Genomic DNA, 22,035 nt, shown 5'->3' on the forward strand with positions numbered 1-22,035 from the left:
CTCCATATGCATGAGCTCTGTATAACCCCATCCCCACCACTACTTAGAAGATGAATAGTGAACCCAAAAAGCTGCCAATCAGTGGTGTGGGCGGAGTTCTACAGGGCTCAGCATTCAAAGAACTGCTAGGTCTGCAGCAAAAAAACTGGGATTTTACCAAAACTGCAGCAAGTAGCCCAGTAAGTGACACATCGCTGAAATCAGGCTCTCTGCCACTACATCATGCTGCTCTCAGACTCCGGGCTTACTCCAATTTGTGGCTAAATTGGACGAACGCAATCAGATTTATATAAAAGGGAAAAAAAAAAAAAAAAAAAAAAAAAATCGGGCTGCACTGGTACCAATTTTTTTTCCTCTGGTCCAATCAGACAGGAAATAAAAAACGCAGCATGCTGTGATTGCATGCCAAATTCGGATCTCACGCATCCATATAAGTCTATGGGTGTGTATGAAACATCGCACTGCACCGAGATATCACTCGAGTGTAGTGTGATTCCAGAAGACGCTGGCAATGGAGGAGACGGAGAAATTACTTTCTCAGTCTCCTCCTCAGCTGCGATCCTGTTATGCGAGAGGATCAGAGTCCAGAGCACTGACACACGGCTCACGCTCGCAGCAGACGAGGGTCATTAGCACATCACACCCGGTGTGAGGTGTATCAGCAGGAGATTATGATGCAATGTGACTCCCGCCTAAAGCTGGAGTCACACACAGCGACTTACCAGCGATCCCGACAACGATATCAGCGTGTCAGGATCGCTGGTAAGTCGCTATGTGATCGCTGGTGAGCTGTCAAACAGACAGCTTCACCAGCGATTAGCACAGCGACGCCGCGCGCCCGGCATCGCTGTGTTCGTTAGCACTGATGCCATATTCATGTCAAAAATAGAATTAAAATAAAAAATATTGTTATTCTCACCTTCCGACGTCCCGCGCAGTCTTTCCGCCTTTCTCCACGCTCCGGTCCCAGTAATGCTTTGCGAGAATTACCGCGATGACGTCCGTTCTCACGGTCATTCTTGCTAAAGATTACTGGGACCGGGAGCGTGGAGAGATGCGGAAAGACTGCGCAGGACGTCGGAAGGTGAGAATAACAATATTTTTTTATTATTTTACAGCTGGTCTCCCGCCTGTCACACGCAGCGATGCGTGCTGGCCAGCGGGAGATCAGCGACGAAAAAAATGTCCAGAGGTTTCTTGCAGCGATCAGCGATACCGGCAGGGGGGCCGCTCGCTGATCGCTGTCACACACAGCGACCTCGCTGGTGATATCACTGTTGTGTCACAAAAGTTGTGACTCAGCAGCGATCTCGCTAGTGAGATTGCTGTGTGTGACGGGGCCTTTAGTAACAATATCCCGTGATAGATTCCTTTTAAATGTTAAATTTTTTAACATAATTACATTATTTTTTGTGATGTGGATACTCCACTCTACCCTTCATCAGAAGAATGACAAGTGCCAGGGTGAATATGACGCGCACAATGTGGAGGAGTGCTTCTATCAGCAATGGTCTATAATCAGTGGCATCTGTGCCCCCCAGCTAAGCGCACACTGGACCACTGCTTACTGGTTTAGAGAGAACCTCTCAGAGGTCGGTTTTCGCTCTAAGAATACGTGCACACGCTGCGGATTCTGCTGCGGATTGATCCGCGCGGAGTTTTCAAAATACGTAGGTCAAAAGACCTGCGGTTTTACCTGCGGATTAGCCTGCGGTTTTTCATCTCCACAATGGAGGAGATGGCAATCCGCAGAAAGAATTGACATGTCAATTCTTTCTGCGGTTTTGAAACCGCAGCAAATCCGCACCGTCTGCACAGCGTTTTTTTTTCCATAGGGAATAAAGGTACTGTACACCGCAGCAAAAACTGCTGATCCGCAGCATGTGCACACACCCTTAGTCCGGCTCCTTACCTGAATATTCCGCTGTTTTGTTTTTTTTGTAAATCCACTATGCTATTCCAGAGATATGAGCTATTGCATTTTGTTCAAATTTTTATAATTTTCCCAAATCAGTAACTTCCCAATTGCTGAGGCCTCCAGTGATCCTAGAATCTTCAGCTCTGACTTTAAGGGGCCCGCTAGAGATAGCGGAGCGCTCGGCTCATCTTCGCCTCTCCCATAAGAATTAATGGAGCGTCAGTGCGCGTGATCGACCTCCACTCCATTCAGTGGGGGCTCTTCACAGACCCAGATCTCAGGATTGCACTGAGCCCCCAGCAGTCGGGTTCACTGTGATTAGGAAGTTATCCGATATCCTATGTGTAGGGGAGAACTATCAAACTTGAGAATACCCCTCTAAGGCTATGTGCACACGCTGCAGATTCACCTGCGTTTTTTTCCGCGCGGAACCGCAGGTAAAGTGACCTGCGGTTTCACACCTCTACTATGTTAAAGGTGTGAAACCGCCCAAATAATTGGCATGCTGCGGTTTGTAAACCGCAGTAAAACCGCGCGGAAAAAACCACACCGTCGGCACAGCGTTTTTGAAAACCCATAGGGTTTCATTGTACTGTACTTGGTCTGTGGAACTGCTGCGTTTCTGCAGGGCCAAAACCGCTGCAGAAACGCAGCAGAATCCGCACCGTGTGCACACAGCCTAAGTGATTGTGCCAATCGCTTGCTCTGTTTTGGGCTCCCATTCACCCACCAGCTATGCGCCAAGGGTAAAAATACGTCACAATGTCCGTCTGAAGTGTGCATACAGTTATTCCTGTGAAGCCCCCAGCCACAGGCTGCGTTGCACAAGGCCACGTTCACACGGTCAGTATTTACATCAGTGTTTGTAAGCCAAAATCAGGAGTGGGTGATAAATACAGAAGTGGGGAATTTTTTTTCTATTTGGCTGAGTGCAGACGGACTTTTTAGCCCTGTGGATTTTTCCGCGCAGAATGGAAGAAATCCGCAGGTCAAATGTCCTGCATTTTTCCTGTGGATTTCTTCCATTTTTCCTGCAGTTTTATTGCGGTTTTTCACTGCGGTTTTCCCCCTGCGGATTTGGTGACAGGGGAGATGGAAAACCGCACAAAAGTAGTAACATGCTGCGGATTTTGTACTGCAGGAAAACCACGCGGAAAAATCCGCAGCGTCTGCACAGCGGTTTTTTTTTTCATTGATTTTAAGGCTGTGTGCACACGCTGCGGAAAAGGTGCGGATTCATCCGCGCGGATTTTGTACAATCCGCAGGTGAAACCGCAGGTCAAAAGACCTGCGGTTTTACCTGCGGATTGCTCTGCGGTTTTGCCCTGCGGTTTTTCATCTCCTCAATGGAGGAGATGGCAAACCGCAGGAGAATCCGCAGAAAGAATTGACATGTCAATTCTTTCTGCGGATTGAAAACCGCAGATAATCCGCGCGGAAAATTCCGCACCGTCTGCACTGCGGTTTTTGATTCCCATAGGGAATCATTGTACTGTACACCGCAGCAGAAACTGCTGCGGGTCCGCAGCGGCCAAAACCGCTGCGGAACCGCAGCAAAATCCGCAGCGTGTGCACACAGCCTAAGGCTACTGTACATCACAATGCGGATATGCAACGTTTCTGCGGGGTAAAATCCACTGCAGATCCGCTGCAAATCTGCATCATGTGCACACAGCCTTATACTTTTCCTCTGATTGTTCCACTCCCGATTTTGGTTTACAAATACGTGAAATACTGACCGAATACTGAACGTGTGAACGTGGCCTAAGGGAATGTGATTTGTACTACAAACTGCAATAGTGAAGCGCTGCAGGCGATCACATGATAGCAGGTTCAAGTCTAAAATCTATATATCAATGAAAACTAAAAAAAAAAAAAAAATATTAAAAATTTAATTATTTTTTTACATGGGGGGAAAAAAAAAAAAAGTATCAGTATCGACAGTGAAAGCTCGAAGTCTAGAACTCTTTAAAAGGAGTTATGCAGAAACATTTTATTTTCCTATGGGGCTGATCACTCTTATTGGGATCATTTTGGTTGCATACAACTGCGTTTTTTTTTTTGTTTTTTTTTACGGTATGGCAACAAATAAGCAATTTTGGTGCTTACGACGTAGATTGAAAGGATTATCCGGGATTTTTTTTCTTTTCTTAGGGGCCAAGCACTTACAAATACAAATCTTAAGAGAACCCCTTTAATTAAACCGGTAAATGCCACAGTTACATCATACATTAAAAAAAAAAAAAAAACAGCACGCAAAAAGCGAAGAAATGTATGCAGCCAAAATGGTGCCGACAAAACCTACAGCTCACCGTGCAAAATAAGAAAAAAAAAATACTCCTGGCAGCTTCACCAGAGAATTAATATAAGTACCAGATTTCAGAAGAAGGCGACAAAACATTTTTTTTTTTATTAAGAGCTCTAAGTAGTAGTACAAAATTAAAAATAAAAAAAACCTTACAACTCTTGAGAGAAAGGTAGGAAAAAATAAAAATGGCAGCGTCCTGAAAGGGTTAAAACGCAGTAGCATGAAGAGGACGCAGCAGAGCGCACACTGTGCTCCGCCTCAGTCACCAGCACTGTATCAGCACAACCCCCGCATGGACACCGGCTCCACGGCTCCCACCTATGGCGCAGTCTGCCTCCTCAGGGGCCCACACATACACATACTGCACCGCCCCTCCAGCTCCGCCGCCCCTCTCACCCGGCTGCAGGCGGCGCTCACCACGGAGGCTCCGCCACCTTCTCCATGACTCTCACGCTCCGCTACAACCAGAGGCCGCGGCAGATGCGGGAGGATGGAGCCTTCCGTGACGTCACCACCACGTGATCAGTCACATGAGGGGGCGGAGACTGGCTGCTCTGTGACGTCTCTCAGTGTTTGGTCATGAAACGTCCACAAAGAAGCAGAATGTCCCAGTGTGTGCAGGGCTCATAGTGATATCCCTGCGGAGCGTGCAGCCGGCATGTGTGTACTGGTCAGAGACAAGGGCACCAGGCTGCTATACACGGGTGTATGCAGTGCGGTTACCTGAGTGTACCACGTGTCACCTCTTATATACAGTGCCCGTGTGTCACCTTTATATTATATACAGTGCCCGTGTGTCACCTTTATATTATATACAGTGCACGTGTGTCACCTGTTATATACAGTGCACGTGTGTCACCTGTTATATACAGTGCCCGTGTGTCACCTTTATATTATATACAGTGCACGTGTGTCACCTGTTATGTACAGTGCCCGTGTGTCACCTTTATATTATATACAGTGCACGTGTGTCACCTGTTATATACAGTGCCCGTGTGTCACCTGTTATATACAGTGCACGTGTGTCACCTGTTATATACAGTGCCCGTGTGTCACCTGTTATATACAGTGCACGTGTGTCACCTTTATATTATATACAGTGCCCGTGTGTCACCTGTTATATACAGTGCCCGTGTGTCACCTGTTATATACAGTGCCGATGTGTCACCTTTATATTATATACAGTGCCCGTGTGTCACCTTTATATTATATACAGTGCCCGTGTGTCACCTTTATATTATATACAGTGCCCGTGTGTCACCTTTATATTATATACAGTGCCCGTGTGTCACCTTTATATTATATACAGTGCCCGTGTGTCACCTGTTATATACAGTGCACGTGTGTCACCTTTATATTATGTACAGTGCCCGTGTGTCACCTTTATATTATATACAGTGCCCGTGTGTCACCTTTATATTATATACAGTGCCCGTGTGTCACCTTTATATTATATACAGTGCCCGTGTGTCACCTTTATATTATATACAGTGCCCGTGTGTCACCTGTTATATACAGTGCACGTGTGTCACCTTTATATTATATACAGTGCACGTGTGTCACCTGTTATATACAGTGCACGTGTGTCACCTTTATATTATATACAGTGCACGTGTGTCACCTGTTATATACAGTGCCGATGTGTCACCTTTATATTATGTACAGTGCCCGTGTGTCACCTTTATATTATATACAGTGCCCGTGTGTCACCTTTATATTATATACAGTGCCCGTGTGTCACCTTTATATTATATACAGTGCCCGTGTGTCACCTTTATATTATATACAGTGCCCGTGTGTCACCTGTTATATACAGTGCACGTGTGTCACCTTTATATTATATACAGTGCACGTGTGTCACCTGTTATATACAGTGCACGTGTGTCACCTTTATATTATATACAGTGCACGTGTGTCACCTGTTATATACAGTGCCCGTGTGTCACCTGTTATATACAGTGCCCGTGTGTCACCTTTATATTATATACAGTGCCCGTGTGTCACCTGTTATATACAGTGCCCGTGTGTCACCTGTTATATACAGTGCACGTGTGTCACCTTTATATTATATACAGTGCCCGTGTGTCACCTGTTTTATACAGTGCCCGTGTGTCACCTGTTATATACAGTGCCCGTGTGTCACCTGTTATATACAGTGCACGTGTGTCACCTGTTATATACAGTGCCCGTGTGTCACCTTTATATTATATACAGTGCCCGTGTCACCTGTTATATACAGTGCCCGTGTGTCACCTTTATATTATATACAGTGCACGTGTGTCACCTGTTATATACAGTGCCCGTGTGTCACCTGTTATATACAGTGCCCGTGTGTCACCTGTTATATACAGTGCACGTGTGTCACCTTTATATTATATACAGTGCCCGTGTGTCACCTGTTTTATACAGTGCCCGTGTGTCACCTGTTATATACAGTGCCCGTGTGTCACCTGTTATATACAGTGCACGTGTGTCACCTGTTATATACAGTGCCCGTGTGTCACCTTTATATTATATACAGTGCCCGTGTCACCTGTTATATACAGTGCCCGTGTGTCACCTTTATATTATATACAGTGCACGTGTGTCACCTGTTATATACAGTGCCCGTGTGTCACCTGTTATATACAGTGCCCGTGTGTCACCTTTATATTATGCACAGTGCCCGTGTGTCACCTGCTATGTACAGTGCCGTGTGTCACCTTTATATTATATACAGTGCACGTGTGTCACCTGTTATATACAGTGCCCGTGTGTCACCTGTTATATACAGTGCATGTGTGTCACCTGTTATATACAGTGCCCGTGTGTCACCTTTATATTATATACAGTGCCCGTGTCACCTGTTATATACAGTGCCCGTGTGTCACCTTTATATTATATACAGTGCCCGTGTGTCACCTGTTATATACAGTGCCCGTGTGTCACCTGTTATATACAGTGCCCGTGTGTCACCTGTTATATACAGTGCACGTGTGTCACCTTTATATTATATACAGTGCCCGTGTGTCACCTGTTTTATACAGTGCCCGTGTGTCACCTGTTATATACAGTGCCTGTGTGTCACCTGTTATATACAGTGCACGTGTGTCACCTGTTATATACAGTGCCCGTGTGTCACCTTTATATTATATACAGTGCCCGTGTCACCTGTTATATACAGTGCCCGTGTGTCACCTTTATATTATATACAGTGCACGTGTGTCACCTGTTATATACAGTGCCCGTGTGTCACCTGTTATATACAGTGCCCGTGTGTCACCTTTATATTATGCACAGTGCCCGTGTGTCACCTGCTATGTACAGTGCCGTGTGTCACCTTTATATTATATACAGTGCACGTGTGTCACCTGTTATATACAGTGCCCGAGTGTCACCTGTTATATACAGTGCATGTGTGTCACCTGTTATATACAGTGCCCGTGTGTCACCTTTATATTATATACAGTGCACGTGTGTCACCTGTTATATACAGTGCCCGAGTGTCACCTGTTATATACAGTGCATGTGTGTCACCTGTTATATACAGTGCCCGTGTGTCACCTTTATATTATATACAGTGCCCGTGTCACCTGTTATATACAGTGCCCGTGTGTCACCTTTATATTATATACAGTGCACGTGTGTCACCTGTTATATACAGTGCCCGTGTGTCACCTGTTATATACAGTGCCCGTGTGTCACCTTTATATTATATACAGTGCACGTGTGTCACCTTTATAGTATATACAGTGCACGTGTGTCACCTTTATATTATATACAGTGCCCGTGTGTCACCTGTTATATACAGTGCCCGTGTGTCACCTGTTATATACAGTGCACGTGTGTCACCTGTTATATACAGTGCCCGTGTGTCACCTTTATATTATATACAGTGCCCGTGTCACCTGTTATATACAGTGCCCGTGTGTCACCTTTATATTATATACAGTGCACGTGAGTCACCTGTTATATACAGTGCCCGTGTGTCACCTGTTATATACAGTGCCCGTGTGTCACCTTTATATTATGCACAGTGCCCGTGTGTCACCTGCTATGTACAGTGCCGTGTGTCACCTTTATATTATATACAGTGCACGTGTGTCACCTGTTATATACAGTGCCCGTGTGTCACCTGTTATATACAGTGCATGTGTGTCACCTGTTATATACAGTACCCGTGTGTCACCTTTATATTATATACAGTGCCCGTGTCACCTGTTATATACAGTGCCCGTGTGTCACCTGTTATATACAGTACCCGTGTGTCACCTTTATATTATATACAGTGCACGTGTGTCACCTGTTATATACAGTGCCCGTGTGTCACCTGTTATATACAGTGCCCGTGTGTCACCTTTATATTATGCACAGTGCCCGTGTGTCACCTGCTATGTACAGTGCCGTGTGTCACCTTTATATTATATACAGTGCACGTGTGTCACCTGTTATATACAGTGCCCGTGTGTCACCTGTTATATACAGTGCATGTGTGTCACCTGTTATATACAGTGCCCGTGTGTCACCTTTATATTATATACAGTGCCCGTGTCACCTGTTATATACAGTGCCCGTGTGTCACCTTTATATTATATACAGTGCACGTGTGTCACCTGTTATATACAGTGCCCGTGTGTCACCTGTTATATACAGTGCCCGTGTGTCACCTTTATATTATGCACAGTGCCCGTGTGTCACCTGCTATGTACAGTGCCGTGTGTCACCTTTATATTATATACAGTGCACGTGTGTCACCTGTTATATACAGTGCCCGTGTGTCACCTGTTATATACAGTGCATGTGTGTCACCTGTTATATACAGTGCCCGTGTGTCACCTTTATATTATATACAGTGCCCGTGTCACCTGTTATATACAGTGCCCGTGTGTCACCTTTATATTATATACAGTGCACGTGTGTCACCTGTTATATACAGTGCACGTATGTCACCTGTTATATACAGTGCCCGTGTGTCACCTGTTATATACAGTGCCCGTGTGTCACCTTTATATTATGCACAGTGCCCGTGTGTCACCTGCTATGTACAGTGCCGTGTGTCACCTTTATATTATATACAGTGCACGTGTGTCACCTGTTATATACAGTGCCCGTGTGTCACCTTTATATTATGTACAGTGCCCGTGTGTCACCTGTTATATACAGTGCCGTGGGTCACCTTTATATTATATACAGTGCACGTGTGTCACCTGTTATATACAGTGCCCGTGTGTCACCTTTATATTATGTACAGTGCCCGTGTGTCACCTTTATATTATGTACAGTGCCCGTGTGTCACCTGTTATATACAGTGCCCGTGTGTCACCTTTATATTATGCACAGTGCCCGTGTGTCACCTGTTATATACAGTGCCCGTGTATCACCTTTATATTATGTACAGTGGCCGTGTGTCACCTGTTATATACAGTGCCCGTGTGTCACCTTTATATTATATACAGATCCCATGTGTCACCTGTTATATACAGTGCCCGTGTGTCACCTTTATATTATGTACAGTTCCCATGTGTCACCTGTTATATACAGTGCCCGTGTGTCACCTGTTATATACAGTGCCCGTGTGTCACCTGTTATATACAGTGCCCGTGTGTCACCTTTATATTATATACAGTGCCCGTGTGTCACCTTTATATTATGTACAGTGCCCGTGTGTCACCTTTATATTATGTACAGTGCCCGTGTATCACCTGTTATATACAGTGCCCGTGTATCACCTTTATATTATGTACAGTGCCCGTATGTCACCTGTTATATACAGTGCCCATGTGTCACCTGTTACATACAGTGCCCGTGTGTCACCTTTATATTATATACAGTGCCCGTGTGTCACCTTTATATTATATACAGTGCCCGTGTGTCACATTTATATTATGTACAGTGCCCGTGTGTCACCTTTATATTATATACAGTGCCCGTGTGTCACCTATTATATACAGTGCCCGTGTGTCATCTGTTATATACAGTGCCCGTGTGTCACCTTTATATTATATACAGTGCCCGTGTGTCACCTCTGTTATATACAGTGCCAATGTGTCACCTGTTATATACAGTGCCCATGTGTCACCTGCTATATACAGTGCCCGTGTGTCACCTATATATTATGTACAGTGCCAGTGTGTCACCTATATATTATATACAGTGCCCATGTGTCAACTGTTACATACCGTGCCCGTGTGTCACCTTTATATTATGTACAGTGCCCGTGTGTCACCTGTTTTATACAGTGCCCGTGTGTCACCTTTATATTATATACAGTGCCCTTGTGTCACCTGTTATATACAGTGCCCGTGTGTCACCTGTTATATACAGTGCCCGTGTGTCACCTGTTATATACAATGCCCGTGTGTCACCTATATATTATATACAGTGCCCGTGTGTCACCTTTATATTATATGCAGTGCCCGTGTGTCACCTTTATGTTATATACAGTGCCCGTGTGTCACCTGTTATATAAAGTGCCCATGTGTCACCTCTGTTATATACAGTCCACGTGTGTCACCTTTATATTATATACAGTGCCTGTGTGTCACCTTTATGTTATATACAGTGCCCGTGTGTCACCTGTTATATACAGTGCCCGTGTGTCACCTTTATGTTATATACAGTTCCCGTGTGTCACCTTTACATTATATACAGTTCCCGTGTGTCACCTGTTATATACAGTGCCCGTGTGTCACCTCTGTTATATACAGTGCCGTGTGTCACCTGTTATATACAGTGCCCGTGTGTCACCTATTATATACAGTGCCCGTGTGTCACCTTTATGCTATATACAGTGCCCGTGTGTCACCTTTATGTTATATACAGTGCCCGTGTGTCACCTGTTATATACAGAGCCCGTGTGTCACCTTTATGTTATATACAGTGCCCGTGTGTCACCTTTATAATATATACAGTTCACTTGTGTCACCTGTTATATACAGTGCCCGTGTGTCACCTGTTATGTACAGTGCCCGTGTGTCACCTTTATATTATATACAGTGCACGTGTGTCACCTGTTATATACAGTGCCCGTGTGTCACCTGTTATATACAGTGCACGTGTGTCACCTGTTATATACAGTGCCCGTGTGTCACCTGTTATATACAGTGCACGTGTGTCACCTGTTATATACAGTGCCCGTGTGTCACCTGTTATATACAGTGCACGTGTGTCACCTTTATATTATATACAGTGCCGTGTGTCACCTGTTATATACAGTGCACGTGTGTCACCTTTATATTATATACAGTGCCCGTGTGTCACCTGTTATATACAGTGCCCGTGTGTCACCTGTTATATACAGTGCCGATGTGTCACCTTTATATTATATACAGTGCCCGTGTGTCACCTTTATATTATATACAGTGCCCGTGTGTCACCTTTATATTATATACAGTGCCCGTGTGTCACCTTTATATTATATACAGTGCCCGTGTGTCACCTTTATATTATATACAGTGCCCGTGTGTCACCTGTTATATACAGTGCACGTGTGTCACCTTTATATTATGTACAGTGCCCGTGTGTCACCTTTATATTATATACAGTGCCCGTGTGTCACCTTTATATTATATACAGTGCCCGTGTGTCACCTTTATATTATATACAGTGCCCGTGTCACCTGTTATATACAGTGCCCGTGTGTCACCTTTATATTATATACAGTGCCCGTGTCACCTGTTATATACAGTGCCCGTGTGTCACCTTTATATTATATACAGTGCACGTGTGTCACCTGTTATATACAGTGCCCGTGTGTCACCTGTTATATACAGTGCCCGTGTGTCACCTTTATATTATGCACAGTGCCCGTGTGTCACCTGCTATGTACAGTGCCGTGTGTCACCTTTATATTATATACAGTGCACGTGTGTCACCTGTTATATACAGTGCCCGAGTGTCACCTGTTATATACAGTGCATGTGTGTCACCTGTTATATACAGTGCCCGTGTGTCACCTTTATATTATATACAGTGCACGTGTGTCACCTGTTATATACAGTGCCCGAGTGTCACCTGTTATATACAGTGCATGTGTGTCACCTGTTATATACAGTGCCCGTGTGTCACCTTTATATTATATACAGTGCCCGTGTCACCTGTTATATACAGTGCCCGTGTGTCACCTTTATATTATATACAGTGCACGTGTGTCACCTGTTATATACAGTGCCCGTGTGTCACCTGTTATATACAGTGCCCGTGTGTCACCTTTATATTATATACAGTGCACGTGTGTCACCTTTATAGTATATACAGTGCACGTGTGTCACCTTTATATTATATACAGTGCCCGTGTGTCACCTGTTATATACAGTGCCCGTGTGTCACCTGTTATATACAGTGCACGTGTGTCACCTGTTATATACAGTGCCCGTGTGTCACCTTTATATTATATACAGTGCCCGTGTCACCTGTTATATACAGTGCCCGTGTGTCACCTTTATATTATATACAGTGCACGTGAGTCACCTGTTATATACAGTGCCCGTGTGTCACCTGTTATATACAGTGCCCGTGTGTCACCTTTATATTATGCACAGTGCCCGTGTGTCACCTGCTATGTACAGTGCCGTGTGTCACCTTTATATTATATACAGTGCACGTGTGTCACCTGTTATATACAGTGCCCGTGTGTCACCTGTTATATACAGTGCATGTGTGTCACCTGTTATATACAGTACCCGTGTGTCACCTTTATATTATATACAGTGCCCGTGTCACCTGTTATATACAGTGCCCGTGTGTCACCTGTTATATACAGTACCCGTGTGTCACCTTTATATTATATACAGTGCACGTGTGTCACCTGTTATATACAGTGCCCGTGTGTCACCTGTTATATACAGTGCCCGTGTGTCACCTTTATATTATGCACAGTGCCCGTGTGTCACCTGCTATGTACAGTGCCGTGTGTCACCTTTATATTATATACAGTGCACGTGTGTCACCTGTTATATACAGTGCCCGTGTGTCACCTGTTATATACAGTGCATGTGTGTCACCTGTTATATACAGTGCCCGTGTGTCACCTTTATATTATATACAGTGCCCGTGTCACCTGTTATATACAGTGCCCGTGTGTCACCTTTATATTATATACAGTGCACGTGTGTCACCTGTTATATACAGTGCCCGTGTGTCACCTGTTATATACAGTGCCCGTGTGTCACCTTTATATTATGCACAGTGCCCGTGTGTCACCTGCTATGTACAGTGCCGTGTGTCACCTTTATATTATATACAGTGCACGTGTGTCACCTGTTATATACAGTGCCCGTGTGTCACCTGTTATATACAGTGCATGTGTGTCACCTGTTATATACAGTGCCCGTGTGTCACCTTTATATTATATACAGTGCCCGTGTCACCTGTTATATACAGTGCCCGTGTGTCACCTTTATATTATATACAGTGCACGTGTGTCACCTGTTATATACAGTGCACGTATGTCACCTGTTATATACAGTGCCCGTGTGTCACCTGTTATATACAGTGCCCGTGTGTCACCTTTATATTATGCACAGTGCCCGTGTGTCACCTGCTATGTACAGTGCCGTGTGTCACCTTTATATTATATACAGTGCACGTGTGTCACTTGTTATATACAGTGCCCGTGTGTCACCTTTATATTATGTACAGTGCCCGTGTGTCACCTGTTATATACAGTGCCGTGGGTCACCTTTATATTATATACAGTGCACGTGTGTCACCTGTTATATACAGTGCCCGTGTGTCACCTTTATATTATGTACAGTGCCCGTGTGTCACCTTTATATTATGTACAGTGCCCGTGTGTCACCTGTTATATACAGTGCCCGTGTGTCACCTTTATATTATGCACAGTGCCCGTGTGTCACCTGTTATATACAGTGCCCGTGTATCACCTTTATATTATGTACAGTGGCCGTGTGTCACCTGTTATATACAGTGCCCGTGTGTCACCTTTATATTATATACAGATCCCATGTGTCACCTGTTATATACAGTGCCCGTGTGTCACCTTTATATTATGTACAGTTCCCATGTGTCACCTGTTATATACAGTGCCCGTGTGTCACCTGTTATATACAGTGCCCGTGTGTCACCTGTTATATACAGTGCCCGTGTGTCACCTTTATATTATATACAGTGCCCGTGTGTCACCTTTATATTATGTACAGTGCCCGTGTGTCACCTTTATATTATGTACAGTGCCCGTGTATCACCTGTTATATACAGTGCCCGTGTATCACCTTTATATTATGTACAGTGCCCGTATGTCACCTGTTATATACAGTGCCCATGTGTCACCTGTTACATACAGTGCCCGTGTGTCACCTTTATATTATATACAGTGCCCGTGTGTCACCTTTATATTATATACAGTGCCCGTGTGTCACATTTATATTATGTACAGTGCCCGTGTGTCACCTTTATATTATATACAGTGCCCGTGTGTCACCTATTATATACAGTGCCCGTGTGTCATCTGTTATATACAGTGCCCGTGTGTCACCTTTATATTATATACAGTGCCCGTGTGTCACCTCTGTTATATACAGTGCCAATGTGTCACCTGTTATATACAGTGCCCATGTGTCACCTGCTATATACAGTGCCCGTGTGTCACCTATATATTATGTACAGTGCCAGTGTGTCACCTATATATTATATACAGTGCCCATGTGTCAACTGTTACATACCGTGCCCGTGTGTCACCTTTATATTATGTACAGTGCCCGTGTGTCACCTGTTTTATACAGTGCCCGTGTGTCACCTTTATATTATATACAGTGCCCTTGTGTCACCTGTTATATACAGTGCCCGTGTGTCACCTGTTATATACAGTGCCCGTGTGTCACCTGTTATATACAATGCCCGTGTGTCACCTATATATTATATACAGTGCCCGTGTGTCACCTTTATATTATATGCAGTGCCCGTGTGTCACCTTTATGTTATATACAGTGCCCGTGTGTCACCTGTTATATAAAGTGCCCATGTGTCACCTCTGTTATATACAGTCCACGTGTGTCACCTTTATATTATATACAGTGCCTGTGTGTCACCTTTATGTTATATACAGTGCCCGTGTGTCACCTGTTATATACAGTGCCCGTGTGTCACCTTTATGTTATATACAGTTCCCGTGTGTCACCTTTACATTATATACAGTTCCCGTGTGTCACCTGTTATATACAGTGCCCGTGTGTCACCTCTGTTATATACAGTGCCGTGTGTCACCTGTTATATACAGTGCCCGTGTGTCACCTATTATATACAGTGCCCGTGTGTCACCTTTATGCTATATACAGTGCCCGTGTGTCACCTTTATGTTATATACAGTGCCCGTGTGTCACCTGTTATATACAGAGCCCGTGTGTCACCTTTATGTTATATACAGTGCCCGTGTGTCACCTTTATAATATATACAGTTCACTTGTGTCACCTGTTATATACAGTGCCCGTGTGCCACCTCTGTTATATGCAGTGCCCGTGTGTCACCTGTTATATACTGTGCCCGTGTGTCACCTGTTATATACAGTGCCCGTGTGTCACCTTTATATGATATACATTGCCCGTGTGTCACCTCTGTTATATACAGTGCCCGTGTATCACCTGTTATATACATTGCCCATGTGTCACCTGTTATATACAGTGCCCGTGTGTCACCTTTATATTATATACAGTGCCAGTGTGTCACTTTTATATTATATACAGTGCCCCTGTGTCACCTGTTATATACAGTGCCCGTGTGTCACCTGTTATATACAGTGCCCGTGTGTCACCTTTATATTATGTACAGTGCCCGTGTGTCACCTGTTATATACAGTGCCCGTGTGTCACTTTTATATTATATACAGTGCCCGTGTGTCGCCTGTTATATACAGTGCCCGTGTGTCACCTGTTATATACAGTGCCGTGTGTCACCTGTTATATACAGTGCCCGTGTGTCACCTTTATGTTATATACAGTGCCCATGTGTCACCTGTTATACACAGTGCCGTGTGTCACCTTTATATTATGTACAGTGGCCGTGTGTCACCTGTTATATACAGTGCCCGTGTGGCACCTGTTATATCCAGTGCCGTGTGTCACCTTTATATTATATACAGTGCCCATGTGTCACCTGTTATATACAGTGCCCGTGTATCACCTGTTATATACAGTGCCCGTGTGTCACCTGTTATATACAGTGCCCGTGTGTACCTGTTATATACAGTGCCGTGTGTCACCTGTTATATACAGTGCCGTGTGTCACCTTTATATTATATACAGTGCCCGTGTCACCTGTTATATACAGTGCCCGTGTGTCACCTTTATATTATATACAGTGCACGTGTGTCACCTGTTATATACAGTGCCCGTGTGTCACCTGTTATATACAGTGCCCGTGTGTCACCTTTATATTATGCACAGTGCCCGTGTGTCACCTGCTATGTACAGTGCCGTGTGTCACCTTTATATTATATACAGTGCACGTGTGTCACCTGTTATATACAGTGCCCGAGTGTCACCTGTTATATACAGTGCATGTGTGTCACCTGTTATATACAGTGCCCGTGTGTCACCTTTATATTATATACAGTGCACGTGTGTCACCTGTTATATACAGTGCCCGAGTGTCACCTGTTATATACAGTGCATGTGTGTCACCTGTTATATACAGTGCCCGTGTGTCACCTTTATATTATATACAGTGCCCGTGTCACCTGTTATATACAGTGCCCGTGTGTCACCTTTATATTATATACAGTGCACGTGTGTCACCTGTTATATACAGTGCCCGTGTGTCACCTGTTATATACAGTGCCCGTGTGTCACCTTTATATTATATACAGTGCACGTGTGTCACCTTTATAGTATATACAGTGCACGTGTGTCACCTTTATATTATATACAGTGCCCGTGTGTCACCTGTTATATACAGTGCCCGTGTGTCACCTGTTATATACAGTGCACGTGTGTCACCTGTTATATACAGTGCCCGTGTGTCACCTTTATATTATATACAGTGCCCGTGTCACCTGTTATATACAGTGCCCGTGTGTCACCTTTATATTATATACAGTGCACGTGAGTCACCTGTTATATACAGTGCCCGTGTGTCACCTGTTATATACAGTGCCCGTGTGTCACCTTTATATTATGCACAGTGCCCGTGTGTCACCTGCTATGTACAGTGCCGTGTGTCACCTTTATATTATATACAGTGCACGTGTGTCACCTGTTATATACAGTGCCCGTGTGTCACCTGTTATATACAGTGCATGTGTGTCACCTGTTATATACAGTACCCGTGTGTCACCTTTATATTATATACAGTGCCCGTGTCACCTGTTATATACAGTGCCCGTGTGTCACCTGTTATATACAGTACCCGTGTGTCACCTTTATATTATATACAGTGCACGTGTGTCACCTGTTATATACAGTGCCCGTGTGTCACCTGTTATATACAGTGCCCGTGTGTCACCTTTATATTATGCACAGTGCCCGTGTGTCACCTGCTATGTACAGTGCCGTGTGTCACCTTTATATTATATACAGTGCACGTGTGTCACCTGTTATATACAGTGCCCGTGTGTCACCTGTTATATACAGTGCATGTGTGTCACCTGTTATATACAGTGCCCGTGTGTCACCTTTATATTATATACAGTGCCCGTGTCACCTGTTATATACAGTGCCCGTGTGTCACCTTTATATTATATACAGTGCACGTGTGTCACCTGTTATATACAGTGCCCGTGTGTCACCTGTTATATACAGTGCCCGTGTGTCACCTTTATATTATGCACAGTGCCCGTGTGTCACCTGCTATGTACAGTGCCGTGTGTCACCTTTATATTATATACAGTGCACGTGTGTCACCTGTTATATACAGTGCCCGTGTGTCACCTGTTATATACAGTGCATGTGTGTCACCTGTTATATACAGTGCCCGTGTGTCACCTTTATATTATATACAGTGCCCGTGTCACCTGTTATATACAGTGCCCGTGTGTCACCTTTATATTATATACAGTGCACGTGTGTCACCTGTTATATACAGTGCACGTATGTCACCTGTTATATACAGTGCCCGTGTGTCACCTGTTATATACAGTGCCCGTGTGTCACCTTTATATTATGCACAGTGCCCGTGTGTCACCTGCTATGTACAGTGCCGTGTGTCACCTTTATATTATATACAGTGCACGTGTGTCACCTGTTATATACAGTGCCCGTGTGTCACCTTTATATTATGTACAGTGCCCGTGTGTCACCTGTTATATACAGTGCCGTGGGTCACCTTTATATTATATACAGTGCACGTGTGTCACCTGTTATATACAGTGCCCGTGTGTCACCTTTATATTATGTACAGTGCCCGTGTGTCACCTTTATATTATGTACAGTGCCCGTGTGTCACCTGTTATATACAGTGCCCGTGTGTCACCTTTATATTATGCACAGTGCCCGTGTGTCACCTGTTATATACAGTGCCCGTGTATCACCTTTATATTATGTACAGTGGCCGTGTGTCACCTGTTATATACAGTGCCCGTGTGTCACCTTTATATTATATACAGATCCCATGTGTCACCTGTTATATACAGTGCCCGTGTGTCACCTTTATATTATGTACAGTTCCCATGTGTCACCTGTTATATACAGTGCCCGTGTGTCACCTGTTATATACAGTGCCCGTGTGTCACCTGTTATATACAGTGCCCGTGTGTCACCTTTATATTATATACAGTGCCCGTGTGTCACCTTTATATTATGTACAGTGCCCGTGTGTCACCTTTATATTATGTACAGTGCCCGTGTATCACCTGTTATATACAGTGCCCGTGTATCACCTTTATATTATGTACAGTGCCCGTATGTCACCTGTTATATACAGTGCCCATGTGTCACCTGTTACATACAGTGCCCGTGTGTCACCTTTATATTATATACAGTGCCCGTGTGTCACCTTTATATTATATACAGTGCCCGTGTGTCACATTTATATTATGTACAGTGCCCGTGTGTCACCTTTATATTATATACAGTGCCCGTGTGTCACCTATTATATACAGTGCCCGTGTGTCATCTGTTATATACAGTGCCCGTGTGTCACCTTTATATTATATACAGTGCCCGTGTGTCACCTCTGTTATATACAGTGCCAATGTGTCACCTGTTATATACAGTGCCCATGTGTCACCTGCTATATACAGTGCCCGTGTGTCACCTATATATTATGTACAGTGCCAGTGTGTCACCTATATATTATATACAGTGCCCATGTGTCAACTGTTACATACCGTGCCCGTGTGTCACCTTTATATTATGTACAGTGCCCGTGTGTCACCTGTTTTATACAGTGCCCGTGTGTCACCTTTATATTATATACAGTGCCCTTGTGTCACCTGTTATATACAGTGCCCGTGTGTCACCTGTTATATACAATGACCGTGTGTCACCTGTTATATACAATGCCCGTGTGTCACCTATATATTATATACAGTGCCCGTGTGTCACCTTTATATTATATGCAGTGCCCGTGTGTCACCTTTATGTTATATACAGTGCCCGTGTGTCACCTGTTATATAAAGTGCCCATGTGTCACCTCTGTTATATACAGTCCACGTGTGTCACCTTTATATTATATACAGTGCCTGTGTGTCACCTTTATGTTATATACAGTGCCCGTGTGTCACCTGTTATATACAGTGCCCGTGTGTCACCTTTATGTTATATACAGTTCCCGTGTGTCACCTTTACATTATATACAGTTCCCGTGTGTCACCTGTTATATACAGTGCCCGTGTGTCACCTCTGTTATATACAGTGCCGTGTGTCACCTGTTATATACAGTGCCCGTGTGTCACCTATTATATACAGTGCCCGTGTGTCACCTTTATGCTATATACAGTGCCCGTGTGTCACCTTTATGTTATATACAGTGCCCGTGTGTCACCTGTTATATACAGAGCCCGTGTGTCACCTTTATGTTATATACAGTGCCCGTGTGTCACCTTTATAATATATACAGTTCACTTGTGTCACCTGTTATATACAGTGCCCGTGTGCCACCTCTGTTATATGCAGTGCCCGTGTGTCACCTGTTATATACTGTGCCCGTGTGTCACCTGTTATATACAGTGCCCGTGTGTCACCTTTATATGATATACATTGCCCGTGTGTCACCTCTGTTATATACAGTGCCCGTGTATCACCTGTTATATACATTGCCCATGTGTCACCTGTTATATACAGTGCCCGTGTGTCACCTTTATATTATATACAGTGCCAGTGTGTCACTTTTATATTATATACAGTGCCCCTGTGTCACCTGTTATATACAGTGCCCGTGTGTCACCTGTTATATACAGTGCCCGTGTGTCACCTTTATATTATGTACAGTGCCCGTGTGTCACCTGTTATATACAGTGCCCGTGTGTCACTTTTATATTATATACAGTGCCCGTGTGTCGCCTGTTATATACAGTGCCCGTGTGTCACCTGTTATATACAGTGCCGTGTGTCACCTGTTATATACAGTGCCCGTGTGTCACCTTTATGTTATATACAGTGCCCATGTGTCACCTGTTATACACAGTGCCGTGTGTCACCTTTATATTATGTACAGTGGCCGTGTGTCACCTGTTATATACAGTGCCCGTGTGGCACCTGTTATATCCAGTGCCGTGTGTCACCTTTATATTATATACAGTGCCCATGTGTCACCTGTTATATACAGTGCCCGTGTATCACCTGTTATATACAGTGCCCGTGTGTCACCTGTTATATACAGTGCCCGTGTGTACCTGTTATATACAGTGCCGTGTGTCACCTGTTATATACAGTGCCGTGTGTCACCTTTATATTATATACAGTGCCCGTGTGTCACCTGTTATATACAGTGCCCATGTGTCACCTGTTATATACAGTGCCGTGTGTCACCTTTATATTATATACAGTGCCCGTGTGTCACCTGTTATATACAGTGCCCGTGTGTCACCTTTATATTATATACAGTGCACGTGTGTCACCATTATATTATATACAATGCTCGTGTGTCACCTTTATATTATATACAGTGCCCGTGTGTCACCTGTTATATACAGTGCCCGTGTGTCACCTTTATATTATGTACAGTGCACGTGTGTCACCTGTTATATATATTGCCCATGTGTCACCTGTTATATACAGTGCCCGTGTGTCACCTTTATATTATATACAATGCCCGTGTGTCACCTTTATATTATATGCATTGCCCGTGTGTCACCTGTTATATACAATGCCCGTGTGTCACCTGTTATATACAGTGCCCGTGTGTCACCTTTATACTATGTACAGTGCCCGTGTGTCACCTGTTATATACAGTGCCCGTGTGTCACCTTTATATTATATACAGTGCTCGTGTGTCACCTTTATATTATATACAGTGCCCGTGTGTCACCTTTATATTATATACAGTGGCCGTGTGTCACCTGTTATATACAGTGCCCGTGTGTCACCTGTTATATACAGTGCCCCTGTGTCACCTGTTATATACAGTGCCCCTGTGTCACCTGTTATATATAGTGCCGTGTGTCACCTTTATATTATATACAGGGCCCATGTGTCACCTGTTATATACAGTGCCCGTGTGTCACCTGTTATATACAGTGCCGTGTGTCACCTGTTATATACAGTGCCGTGTGTCACCTTTATATTATATACAGTGCCCGTGTGTCACCTGTTATATACAGTTCCCATGTGTCACCTGTTATATACAGTGCCGTGTGTCACCTTTATATTATATACAGTATACAGTGCCCGTGTGTCACCTGTTATATACAGTGCCCGTGTGTCACCCTTATATTATGT

General features: G+C 44.1%; 1 protein-coding gene across 6 annotated transcripts in view; it reads right to left on the reverse strand.

Annotated features, from left to right (window-relative positions):
• Window positions 1-4,811, reverse strand: part of GPR155 (G protein-coupled receptor 155) — a 62,138-nt gene extending 57,327 nt beyond the window's left edge. For 3 of the 6 annotated variants that reach the window (XR_012220350.1, XM_073545924.1, XM_073545925.1), the window contains exon 1: window positions 4,623-4,808. The gene's annotated coding sequence lies outside the window, so the exon portion shown is untranslated. Of the gene's footprint in view, window positions 1-4,622 lie in introns of all 6 variants that reach the window. The other 3 variants (XM_073545927.1, XM_073545926.1, XM_073545928.1) reach the window with 2 other exon arrangements.
• Between the last annotated feature and the right edge of the window lie 17,224 nt (window positions 4,812-22,035).

This window comes from Dendrobates tinctorius, unplaced genomic scaffold, assembly GCF_039654945.1.
Source record: "Dendrobates tinctorius isolate UK_male_01 unplaced genomic scaffold, ASM3965494v1 ptg000143l, whole genome shotgun sequence".
Lineage (NCBI taxonomy): Eukaryota > Metazoa > Chordata > Amphibia > Anura > Dendrobatidae > Dendrobates > Dendrobates tinctorius.